We start from the raw sequence: 14,259 nt of genomic DNA on the forward strand, positions 1-14,259 counted from the left end.
TTTATAGCACTGGCTACATAAATTAGAAAGGGGAAAAAAAATCTAAAATCACCTAAGCTTCCATCTTAAGAAACTAGATAAACAGAGCAAATTAAATAAAAACTAAGCATCAGAAAAGAAATTAAGAGCAAAAAAATCAAAGAAGATGAAAATCAGTCAATCAACAATGTGATTAAATGACTGAAACCAAAAGCTGGTTCTCTGAAAACATCAAAAAATCAATAAACCTCTAGCCATCTAACTAAGAAAAAAGGAAACAAATTACTAATAATCAGAAATGAAAGGAGAAATTTCCATACATAATCCCATGACATTAAAAGGATAATAAAAGAATACTATGAACTATGTTCACAAATTTGATACAGATGAAATTAACCAATTCTTTGTAAGATACAACCTGCTAAGACTCACAAGGAGAAACAGACAACCTAAATAGGCCTATATCTATAAAACAAATTGAATCAAGAATTTAAAACCTACCAAGACAGAAAGCACCAGACCCAGATGGGTTCACTAGTAAATTCTACCAAACATTTAAGGAAGAAATTACACCAATTCTCTACAATGTCTTTAAGAAGATAGAAGTAGAAGGAATATTTCCTACCTCATTCTATGAGGACAGTATTACCCTAACACCAAAACCACACAGAGACATTACAAGAAAACTACAGACCAGTATCTCCCACCAACACAGATATAAAAATCCTCAACAAAATAGCAAATCAAATTTTTTAAATATATGAAAAGAATTATGCATCACAGCCTAGCGGTATTTATGCAGGGTATGCAAGGCTAGTTAAAAATCTGATAATCAAATAATGTAACCTACCATATCAGGAGGCAAAGAAGTAAAACCACACGGTCATATCATAGATTCTGAATAAAGATTTACAAAATTCAGGACCCATTCAGGATTTAAAAAAAAAAAAAACCTCTCAACAAACTAAAATAGAGGGGAGCTTCCTTAATTTGATAAAGAACATCTACAAAATTCCTACACCTAACAACATACATAATGGTGAGAAATCAGAAGCTTTCCCTCTAAGAACAGGAACAAAAAGCAAGACTGACTGCTCTTACTACTCCTTTTCAACACTGTACCAGAAGTCCAACCTAATGCAATAAAGAAATAAAAAGAATACAGACTGGGAAGGAAGAAATCAAACTTTCTTTGTATGCAGATTACACGTTTGTCTATAGAAAATCTGAAAGCATAGACAAAAAATAAATTCCTAGAACTAATAAGCAATTACAAGAAGGTTGCTGGATACAAGGTCAATACAGAATGTCATTAACTTTCATGTATACAAGCAAGGAATGAGTGAAATTTGAAATTAACACACCACCATTTATATTAGCACCCCCAAAAAGAGAAATACTTGAGTATAAATCCAACAAAATATGGACATCTCGATAAGGAAAACTCCAAAACTCCAATAAAGAAATCTAAGAACTAAATAAGTGGTCAGATTCCATGTTCATAATTAGGAAGACTCACTATTGTCATGATGTCAGTCCTTCCCAACTTGGTCTATAGATTCAACACAATCTCAAGCAATTTACTAACAAGTTTTATGTGTATATCAAAAACTGATATTAAGTTGATATGGGAGGCAAAAGACCCAGAATAATCAACACAATATTTTTTTTAAAAAAGAACAAAGTTGGAAAGCTGACGCTATCTGAATTTAAGACTTGCTTTAAATCGACAGTAATCAAAACAGTGTGATATTGGCAAAAGAATAGACAACAAGATTAATAAAACAGTTCAGAAAGCCCAGAAATAGACCCATACAAATATAGTCAACTGATCTTTCACAAAGGAACAAAAGCAATACATGGAAGAAACATAGTCTTTTCAACATACAGTGCTGAAACTGGACATCCAATTTGAGGGAAAAAAAAGAAGAATCATCATCTAGACGTAGATCTTACACTCTTCACAAAATTAACTCAAAATGGACTGAAGACTTAAATGTAAACTCAAAAAATATAAAACTCTAAGAAGATAACATAGGAGAAAATCTAAATGACCTTGAGTATGGGGATAACTTTTTAGATATAACACCAAAGGCATAAGCTATGAAAAAATAAAGGATTAATAAACTGGACTTCTTAGAATTAAAAACTTCTGCTCTGCAAAAGATACTGTCAATAGAAGGAAAAGGCAAGTCACAGACTAGGAAATAATATTTGCAAAGGCATTTTTGCCTTCTTAATATTTGAAGTATCCAAAATACACAAAGAATTCTTAAAACTCAACAATAAGAAAACAAACCACCTACTTAAAATATGGATATAAGACCTAAACCAACATTTCACAAAAGAAGATACACTGGCATATAGATTTATTTACTATATTTTTATTTTATTTATTTTTTGAAGGGGAGAGGTAATTAGGTTTATTTATTGATTAACTTACTTTTTTAATGGAGATACTGGAAATTGAACCCAGAACCTTGTGCACACTAAGCATGCACCGTACCACTGAGCTCTACCCTCCCCTACACACTGGCATATAAGCATATGAAATGATGTTCAACATCATGTCATTAGGGAATTGAAAATTAAAAAAAACAAAAACAGAAACAAAAACAGTAAGATACCTCTACACTCCTATTAGAAGGTTGAAAATCCAGAAGACTGACAAAACCAAATGCTGAAAAAAATGTGGAGCAACTGCTGTTGGGAAGGAAAAATGGTACACCAACTCTGGATGACAGCTTGGCAGTTTCTTACAAACTCAACATACTCCTACCATATGATTCAGCAATCATGTTCCTAGGTATTTATCTGAAGGAGGTGAAAACTCGTCTCCACATAAAAACCTGCATAAAAATGTTCATAGCAGCTTTATTCAAAATTGACAAAACATGGAAGGAACCAAGACATTCTTCAGGAGGTGAATGGATAAACTGTAGTACATGCAGACAATGGAATATACTCAGCACTAAAAAGAATGAGCTATCAAACCACAATAAGACATGACTGAAAACTCAAATGCATATTACTGACTGAAAGAAGTCAATCTGAAACTGCTCCATATTGTGTGATTTTAACTACATGGCATTTTGGAAAAGGTAAAACTACGGAGACAGTCAAAATATCAGTGGTTGCCAGAGATTAGTGAGCAGGGGAGATAAGAGGTGGAGCACAGAGGGCTTTTAGAGCAGTGAAACTTTTCTGTATGATACTATAATGATGAACACATGTCATTATACATTTATCAAAACCCACAGAATATACAACACCAAAAGTGAACAATACGGTAAACTATGGACTTTGGGTGATGACAAGTTAGTGTAGGTTCATCTATTGAATACATGTATGTACCACTAGGGTGCAAGATGCTGACAGTGGGAGAGGCTATATGTATGTGGAGACATACATACAGGGGTGTATGGGAAGCTTCTGTCAATTTTGCTGTAATCCTAAAACTGCTCTTAAAAATAGTCTTTTTAAAAAAAAAACAGTAATAGTAAACAATTTGTGAGCGGATTAAGGTTTTCTGCAGGTGTTAATTTTTGTCCTTATAAATTAACATTTCTTTTTCATTGGTCAATTTTATGAACTCAGGTAGATTTAAGCACATGTGTGCAAGAGTACATGTGTATACAAAGACAGAGGCACAATGCTGTACTTAAACATGAAGTTTGCCATGCATGCGCTATGCCACAAATGATGAGAGGACGAAAAATAAAATGCAGCATATAACTGCCAGCCTGTTCCTTTCCTAACATCCTGTTTTATAAATTCTTATTAACTGAGTCAAGAACAAGGGTTAAAGAGCAGTATCTAAAGCGTAGTTTATTTCCAATCACAAGCAGTATCATCTGTGGAGTACAAGGTCCTATGCTTTAATCAGAGGAATTTATTCTCTAGGGTAAAGATTTATATAATATAATCTAATTAATTCAGGTCCCTCTTTTATCATTCCTAAAATTCTACCTGAGTTGCCTTAAAAGAATCTCTTAGCAGGGAATGTATACACACATACACACAGAGGTAGGTGGTAGTGGAGTGCCACATGATTTGCAAAAGCAATACAACAATTAAAATAACAATATTTATAAAACTGCTTTCAACAATTTTGATAGTACTACACTGTAACTACATAGAAGTATTAGACTTATTGACTATTTTTTACCATAATTATGATTGTTACCTATGTTTATGATAGTAAATTAAAGATATTAAGAGAAAAACTGTTGTCCAATACAACCTACATGAACATATACCTCATAATATAGAAAATTTAAGTAGATTCAACCAAGAAAACAAAGTACTAATCTCTTTTCCCAGTATAATTTCAGCCTACAAATGAGAAAGATTTTCTAGTTCTTTTAGCGAATAAAAAGAATGCCAAAATAGTATTGGATCCTCCAAGTTACAAAGCAATTCACACTATAAGATGACCCAAACAGGAAATAGGCAACATTATGACACAAGAAATGGGGAAGTAGTAAACTTCAGGAAAAAGTTAACTTTTGGGGGCGGGGGGTCCTGTGGAGATTAGGTTTGTTTATTTGTTTAGTTTTAAACTCAGGACCTCGTGCGTGTTAAGCACACAGTCTTAACACTGAGCTATACCCTCCCCCACCCCAGAAACATTAATCTTTAAAATCTCAAATATTAGGGGGGAGGGTATAGTTCAGTAATAGAGCATGTGCTTAGCATCATGCACAAGGTCCTGGGTTCAATCCCCAGTACCTCCATTAAAATAAATAGACAGGTAGACAGATAGACAAACTGACCTAATTACCTCCCACCCCACCACCTCAAAAGAAAAGAAGAGAAGAGAAGAGAAGAGAAGACAAGAGAAGAGAAGAGAAGAGAAGAGAAGAGAAGAGAAGGGAAGAGAAGAGAAGAGAAAAGAGAAAATCTCAAATATTAAAGAGACAGATAATTTACACCAAAATAGAATTACATGCTCAATGGGACAGAGATAAAAAAGTTCACTGGTAATAGCAAGTTGGCTTTTGTTATTCTGCTTTTTTTCTTCCAATAAAGTATTATTTAAAAAAAACTATCCCCTTCTTACCATTTCTGGGTAACAGAGCCTTAAAATCAAAAGGAAATACAACAGAGTGCTTTAAGAGTTTAGGCTCTGGAGCCAGAATGTCTGGCCCTTAGAACAATATACTTTCTAACTCTGCAACTTACTATGCCTCAGTATTCCCACCTGAGGAATAATAAAAGAAGTTCATACTTCATATGGTTATTGAGAGAAGAAACTGGAAGAATGCCTGTAACTAATAAATATTAACTCCTAACTACAGAAGGAAGGAGCAGATAAAAATATAAAAGAATGTCAGCTCTGTGAGGGCAAGTATTTGTTCTTTTCACCCACTGTAATATTCTTAATGCCTGAAACCTAGTAAACATTTGTTGAATTAACAATGTATGTGTGTATGCATATATACGGATATACATTTTTAAAAGCAGAAGATGCAAAACTGAACACGAGGAGAACTCTCAGTTAACAAACTAACCAAAATTAGAGGCTTTTTCTTTAAAAGAAAACACAGAAGCAGTTGAAGACTGTATTATTAGTAAATGTGACTCATTTAGCAGTGACATTTAAAGATGGTGAAGGGGGAAGGTGGGAGGCCAAGCAGGGGTTTAAGGGATGAAATGAGGATTAGGGTGTATCAAGAATAAAAGAAAGTTAAATTTGAAAAAGCCCCACAAATGATCTCATACACATGTACAATCCTGCCACACAGATGAATGCCCTTGGACTAAGGGAAAATGACACACCAAAATAAAGACTGTCACATCCAGAGAGCTTTGAATTTTTTCTGTTTTGACCAATATCTTCCAAAGCCTTACATGTTAACCTCTAAAACTGCAATTCCATGAGAAACATCCTCAAAATATTTCCCAAAATGCTGCCTCTATATCTCCTTCACATCTAGTCACATTTTCCCTTTACTTTTAGTATTCCCATTACTTTATCTTTTTATACTTCAAAACCAAGAGATAGAACTGAGAACCTCAAAAGCTCTACTACAATCTCAACTTTCACAATTCCTCTCCCACTGCTCTACTCCTAATTCCAAACTGCTTGTTACTTTTCTTATAAAGCCAATTCTCTTCTACTTCTGTGTATGTGCAAATACTACCTCATGTTCCATACCCCTCTCTTCTTGAAGCAAACTGGAAAGCTCTAACCTTGAAATTTAGGCAGGGATAGGTCTCACACTTAAAAGTAAGTTTTCATACCACCTTGCGTGTATCACTGAGTCCTTTTTGCCACATATTATACGTGTGTGTTCATGTATAATTTGTAAATAATTGTGTTATAAATTTCCTTCAGCTCCTTACTTTTCTCACTCCACTCTATGTTGACTTCTTTTTAATTAATAAACTTTTTTTAGGGCAGTTTTAAGTTCATAGCAATTTGCCACATAATTTAAGTGATTCATTTGCATTTCTAGCTCTTCAGGAGATTTTTATTTATTTATTTATTTATTTATTTATTTATTTGGCTTTTTTAAAAAATTTTTTATTGATTTATAATCATTTTACAATGTTGTGTCAAATTCCAGTGTTCAGCACAATTTTTCAGTCATTCATGGACATATACACACTCATTGTCACATTTTTTTTTCTGTGAGTTATCATAACATTTTGTGTATATTTCCCTGTGCTATACAGTGTAATCTTGTTTATCTATTCTACAATTTTGAAATCCCAGTCTATCCCTTCCCACCCTCCACCCCCCTGGTAACCACAAGTCTGTATTCTCTGTCTGTGAGTCTATTTCTGTCCTGTATTTATGCTTTGTTTTTGTTTGTTTGTTTGTTTTTGTTTTTTAGATTCCACATATGAGTGATCTCATATGGTATTTTTCTTTCTCTTTCTGGCTTACTTCACTTAGAATGACATTCTCCAGGAGCATCCATGTTGCTGCAAATGGCATTATGTTGTCGGTTTTTATGGCTGAGTAGTATTCCATTGTATAAATATACCACTTCTTCTTTATCAGTCATCTGTTGATGGGCATTTAGGCTGTTTCCATGTTTTGGCTATTGTAAATAGTGCTGCCATGAACATTGGGGTGCAGGTGTCATCCTGAAGTAGATTTCCTTCTGGACACAAGCCCAGGAGTGGGATTCCTGGGTCATATGGTAAGTCTATTCCTAGTCTTTTGAGGAATCTCCACACTGTTTTCCACAATGGCTGCACCAAACTGCATTCCCACCAGCAGTGTAGGAGGGTTCCCTTTTCTTCAGGAGATTTTTATGATCTTTTAGTGAGCACTGTCTTCACTTCCTGTTCCTAGGAATGTCTAGTACCTGGCTCATAGAAAAGGAGCTTAACAATCAGCTAGTGTAAAATATATATATATATCATGCCACTGGATGCAATATTAACAAAGGGGTAAATAAAGTTAATTCATTAGTAAGTTTGTTTATAATGCTATTGTACATGGGGTCTTTTTCACATTATAATTTCTAAATAGTACGTAACTGTTACATAAATTACCTCTTGGTTTAACTGAAATTTCTCATTTCTTGAAGTCTGTAAAGCACCAGAACTACAAAAGGAAGTCAGATTACAGCAAGTTTCACCTCTGGTTCCTCTAGAGAACGAGGTCTCCTGACCAAGGTAATGAGTAGTTAAGTTACGCTTCAAGAGTTCAACAGGCCATGTAAAAAAGGTAAAATATAAAGCATCAATTGGACAGATCCAAACTAGAGCTCTGATAAGGGATCAGAATGAGAAGTCAAATGCAAAATAAAAAATCTAACAAACAGAAGTAAAATTATAAACACAAAGTGGAACCAAGAGAAAAGAATCTTGCATAAAATACTACATCAAGACTAGAGCAGATTGGAAACAATAAAAATTCAAAGACTGCAGGGATTTAATATGTGAATTTGTTGCAGATTCAAGACATTCACTCATCTTTATTATTAATCTAAATCAAAATTTAAGAAAGTATTATGAATATGTACCTATTATCATTTTCAAGAAAAAAAATTTGAATAAATTTATTTAAACATAAAGACCTCCAAAATTATCTTAAACCATACTAAGTTGTACAACTAACTGACTACAAATAAATGTTATTGATTGCCCTAAGTTTAAAGATCATAAAATATGCCATCAGGCTTTAAGATAGCTAAGAAGTAAAAATAAACCCCAAGGAAATGAAGTTTCCTTACACTGAATCACCCTGTACTAAATATATGAGAGAATATGCTTGCAAATAGAAAACTGACAGACTTGTCCATCAAAATTATATGAATTTAAGTTCCCATATGCATTATATGAAAATTGTATTGTGATTTTTAAAAATTAAAGTTTTTCTAAAATTCAAATACCGCCACCATTTAACTTCTCTCCAACTAAAACTTACATTCTTTTAAATATTTTCCTAATGGATATACTTACTCATACAAACAACAATCATCTGACAACTAAGAGCTTCATTAAGAAAAATACATCACCAGTTAAGTAACAGTACATGAGGAATAAAAAAAAAATTCCCAATATGTCTTTCGGCTAAAGTAAATAAAAACCTACTGTTAAAGAGTTTCTGAAAAAGAAAAATACTTATGGGAAAATGTCTTGTAAAAAGCTATAAAAGTAATTAATGTTGTATAGTCCTATGATTTTCATATAAAAATTATTTCAAAAGTGTGAAAATAACCCACACCTTACCCACCATCCAAAGAAAAACACTATGAAATTTAACAAAAACACATAAGGTAAGTTTTTTTTTAATCTGGTGAAGAAAGTATCACTAAAGACCAAACTTTTCTTTCAATTCCCCTCAAAATATATTTATCATTCCATTAAATAAAACTGTTCATAACCAAAAATTTCAGCCAAATTTATAGCTCAAGTTTAAAGCCTTATTTAATCAACTCTCCATCTCCACACTGATCACTATCTCCATCTTTTATTAACTTGGTTTGTATAATATTAATTTGCAAAACTGGCTTTCTAATACTAATTTTCAAAACAAGAATAACATAAACTTTTCTCACTGCAGCATGTACATTTCTGTTCTCTGGTTAGTCTCCAAGAGACATTCTAGAATAGTTTTCTATATGCTTAGTTTCACAGGGGAGAAAAAACACACACACACACACACACAAACTTAAAAAGCCAAGACAATCTTCTTTTGGAGCCTTCCATTTCATACCCCTGACTGGTATCTAAAATCTACTAAATGAAAGGCAATGTTAGACAATGCTGCTATCCAAAAATGTTCAAAGGAACTTAAAATTCAGTAAGACATAAAAAAATACATGGAATCCATGATAGGTAGACTCTTAGTTTCTTGAGGGAAGAAAATATTAAGTTTGATGAAACAGTGGAAAAAAAAAAAAGATTCTATGGTACCATGATCAGGAAGAAATGGGTTCTTAGTAAATCCTTATGACTAAATAAATTTTAAAGAATGAGGTCCAATTTCTCCAAAGAAGACATAGAAATAGGTAACAGGCACCTGAAAAGATGTTCAACATCGCTAATTATTAGAGAAATGTAGATCAAAACCACAATAAGGTACCACTTTACACCTGTCAGAAAGGCTATGAATAACAAATGTTGGAGAGGATGTAGAGAAATAGGAACTCTTACTGTTGGCAGAAATGTAAACTGATGCAGTCACTATGGAAAACAGTACGGCAATTCTTTAAGAAACTAAAAATAGAATTACCATATGATCCAGCAATTCCACTCCTAGATGTACACCCAGAAAAAAGAAAAACTCTAATTCAAAAAGATATATGCATCCAGGTGGTTGTAGCATCTCTATTTACAATAGCCAGGACATGGAAGCAACTCAAGTGTCCATCAACAAACTACTGGATTAAGAAGATGTCGTATATGTGTGTGTGTGTGTATACATACACATATACATACATACATACACACACACACAAAATGGTATTATTACTCAGCCATAAAAAAGAATTAACTACTGCCATTTGCAGCAACATGGATAAACGTATAGAATATCATGCTTAGTGAATTAAGTCAGATAAAGACAAATACTATATAACACTTATATGTGAAATCTAAAAAATAATACAAGTAAATGTATATGCAAAACAGAAACAGACTCACAGATACAGAAAACAAACTTGTGGTTACCAAAGGGAAGAGGAAAGGGGAGACAAATTAGGCATATGGGATTAACAGATACAAACTACTATATATAAAAAATAGATAAGCAACAAGGATATACTGTATAGCACAAAAATTATAACTATCATCTTATAATAACCTATAATATAATATAATATGCAAAAATACTGAATCACTATGAAGTATACCTGAAACACAATATTGTAAATCAACTATACTTCAATTTAATAAAAAAAAAGAGAGAAATAGGTCCAAATCAGATAAAAGATATAAAATTATAGTGGTTCACTGCTCTGTGGATTGGTTTAGGAGTTCTTTTATAGCTGGAAATTCTAAACATTGTTTATTGAACAATAATTAAACTATCTAATTTTATGTTGTCACTTTAAATCCAGACAGAGCTATGTGTGAGTTCTCCTCAAATCTATGCTTCCAACACCAAGTGAGATTTTATCTTTTTTTTTTTTAATTTTTTTTTAAGTGGACGTACAGGGAATTGAACCCAGGACCTTATGCATGCAAAGCACCCATTCTACCGCTGAGCTAGTACCACCTCCTTGACATTTTATCTTAAATTCTGGAAAATTCACACCTTGAACATAGGTATAATTAGGAGAACCTGAACTATAATGGATTACAGCCCAAAGAATAAGACAATCATCTAAGAGTCCATAATGCATAAATAAAAACTAAATGAAAAAGTAAATGAGGGGAAAAGGAAAGCTTTTCCTCACAGAATAAATAAATGTAGAAGGAATGATAAGAATAGAAAAATCACTTGATAAACATCACAATTGTTTTTTTCAGGCAGGAATCATGAATGGATATCAAAACTGGTAGGCAAATGTTTAGTGAGAAATCTTTGTACAGTTTCAAAGTATCTCCCCACAAGATACTAATTAATCACAAAAAGGAAAACAGTAATATTACAGTGGAGAAATATCTGGCAGATCCATCCTTAACCAGGGTATCATAGTTAACACCACTAATAATGAGACATATCAACGGGGCCTCCTGATACAATGAACAAACAAGGATACAACTTCAGTTTCATCACATTCTTGCCGAAAAAGAAAATTTGAATTTAATCACAAGGATAATCACATAAACACAAACTAAAGAATATTCTACAAAATAACAGGCTGGTATTCTTCAAAAGTGTCAAAGTCATGAAAGACTTAAAAAGGCTGAGAAACTGTGACATATCGAGAAGAGACATGACAACTAAATGCAACATGTGATCCTGGATTGGAAACTAGATCAGAAAATGGATATTAGTGGGATAACTGATAAGATTTGAATAAAGTCTGCATAGTAGTTAGAAAATATGGTATCAGTTAATTTTACAATTTTGATAATTGTGCTGTAGTTATGTAAGATATTGGCATTTGAAGAAGCTAGGTGAAGGGTACAGAGGGATAAATCTCTCTATTATTTTCGCAACTTAAAGACTGAAATTATTTCAGGAGAGAAAGAGAAAAATCCAAAATAACTCCCAAACTGTACACTAAAGTACACCTCATTAAAAGATCCAAGATCATGAAGGAAAAAACAGGTGAAGTATTTTATCAAAGGATCTTCCCACTTTCTCCCAAGGGTTCAAAACATTTCTTTACACTTAGTAATACACTTAAAAAAACTGGGCATCAGTGCTATGTAGGTTCTCCCTCCCCTCCCCCTACCCAATACAGTCCATGTCTCTTAAAAGATTGAGACAGTGATAACTATTCTAACTCATTACAATCAAATTGCACTTAAACTCTTTGCATAACCCATGGAGCTCCATGGTACTGTACTGCGCAACAAATGGAATTTCAATAAATCCTTGAATGAGAAAAAAAGAAACCATTTGATAAAATCAATGATATTTTTACATACCTCAAAACGCCATAAATGTCCAATTCCATTAAGGAAATTACTAACCAGAGCCTACAATAGGAGTTTAAGTTTTTTAAATTTTTTATGCTTATATTTTGCATTTCCAAGATCTTCCCTTGTATTAGTGTCCTAGGGCTGCTATTACAAAGCGCCATAAACTGAATGGCTTTAACAACACAAATTTATTCTCCCACAGTTCTACAGTTCTAGAGGCAAGAAGTCCACAATCAAAATGCTGACTGTGCTATGCTCCCTTCCAAAGCCTCTAGATGAGGATCCTTCCTTGCCCTTCCAACTTCTGGTAGCCCCAGGCGGTCCTTGGCTTATTGCAGTATAACTCCAATCTCTGCCTCCATCTTCACATGGCTGTTTTCCTTTTGTCTATATGTCTTTGTGTCTTCATATAGCATTCTACTCCCATATAGCATTTCTACTTCATATAGCATTCTACTCCCTTTGTCTCTATTCTCTCTTAAGCATAACAGTCAAATTGTATTAGGGCTTGTCCCAATTGAGGATGACCTCATGCTAATTAAATCTGCAAAGACGCTATTTCTAAATAAGGTCACATTCACAGGTAGGGGTTAGGACCTAAACATATCTTTTGGGGGGACACAAATCAGTCCACAACACCACTCTATTCCATAAAGGTACTGTTTAGAAGTTACTTATGCAACATCATTTTAAGAAATGTTTACCGAACAACTCCAATACGCTATGCAATGCTCTAAGTAAGTGCTGAACATACAGAGCTACATAAATTATGTGAAATCCTTCTCTTTAAGAAGCTGGTATTTCTAGTTCATACAATCAGGCAATAAAGAAAGAAAGAACGATGACAATTTCAGATTGTGCGAAGTGATAGGAGGAGATAAAGTACTTTAAGAGGATGATCTTAGTCTTTCTAAGGGAGTAACATTTGAGCTAATACTTGAAGGATGTGCAAGTCTAATGGCCAATGTAAGAGATGGGAGCAGAGTGACTATTCTTGACAACAGATGGAAGGTATTTATTTACTTAAGTGATGTGGTCATGTGGCAATGGTGCAGACATGTTACAATTTATTAGGCATACCAACTTCAAAATTATATAATTCCTAAATAATTTTTTTTTACTATAAGAGACTCTTCTATCAAATTTTGTACAAAATGTCAGACACTAAATTTTTTATATCATGCTATTTTAATTCGGGATAATTTAAATTTGTATAGCCCACAATATCATGAGTTTATGGTGGCAAACTGTGAGTTTCAAAGGACATTTTACTTAATAATCGTACGCTAGATCAAAACAGTTGTTTTAATACAAAACTATAGATTAAACAGTTGGATATTTACTGTTAATAAATAGTATGCTCCACAATTAAAAGAAAATTAACTTTAGAAGAAAGTAGAGGTGGTGCAGAACGTTAGGTTAAGTAGATGTATGAAAGTCCCAGAATAATCATAACCATACCCTTTCATCATTGCTCTCTGGAGCACCAAGCCTGCCAGTTACCCAGCATTCACCTTGATTAAATATACTCCAGGGATGCCCCTGATCAGGTTTCTCCTCTTTATTTCTCTAGTATTCCCCACTGTCAAGCTTACTATCTTCAGTGATAGTGAATTCAAGGAATTAGTGAAGATGCAAAAACTATTATAGTAAGTACAAAATTCTAAAATATCGCAGCTTAATAGAGTTTAACACAATGATCAGGTTTAATGCAGACTGTTACATTCATTACCAGTTTACTAGACTCATTTCTTATTTCTCAGTTCTCACAAATATGCAGTATTTCTGTCATATGCTCTTATTACACTGGGTACACTAGAGACTACAGTAAAACCTCTACTAACTAGAATCTGTACGGTATGAACAATTTCATGTCTGGGCTATGTATCTGGGGAACTAATGTTCTGCATTAAATCCCAAAATCACTGAGTATACTGAATAGAAAACCAAAATTATACTAAAGTCTCTCTTGGTATCATTGCTCAGAGCTACATCTTTTATCTCCCATCCCCAAAAAGGGCTTTAAGGGATATTCTTATGGGAGAGCTAGGTTTTAGTTGGGAGAATCTGGTGAAAAGGTTCAATATATGAAGGTGGGGTTTTTGGTGCTAAACCTGCTACCTTTCTTCTTCAACTACCCCTATCCCATGCTCTATTATAGGTAAAACAGTAAGTTTTGTTGATTTCAGCCCCAATTGCCTGTGGTCATACCACTCTCTACCTCCATTTTACCTATAACATCATCTCCTCTCTTCTTCTATATTTCTGTATCTCTTA

At 33.5% G+C, this 14,259-nt stretch overlaps 1 protein-coding gene across 1 annotated transcript in view; it reads right to left on the reverse strand.

Moving 5' to 3' along the window:
• Positions 1-14,259, reverse strand: part of STAG1 (STAG1 cohesin complex component) — a 335,040-nt gene that overhangs the window by 253,806 nt on the left and 66,975 nt on the right. The gene's annotated exons all lie outside the window — the stretch shown is intronic.

Source organism: Vicugna pacos, chromosome 1 (assembly GCF_048564905.1).
Source record: "Vicugna pacos chromosome 1, VicPac4, whole genome shotgun sequence".
NCBI lineage: Eukaryota > Metazoa > Chordata > Mammalia > Artiodactyla > Camelidae > Vicugna > Vicugna pacos.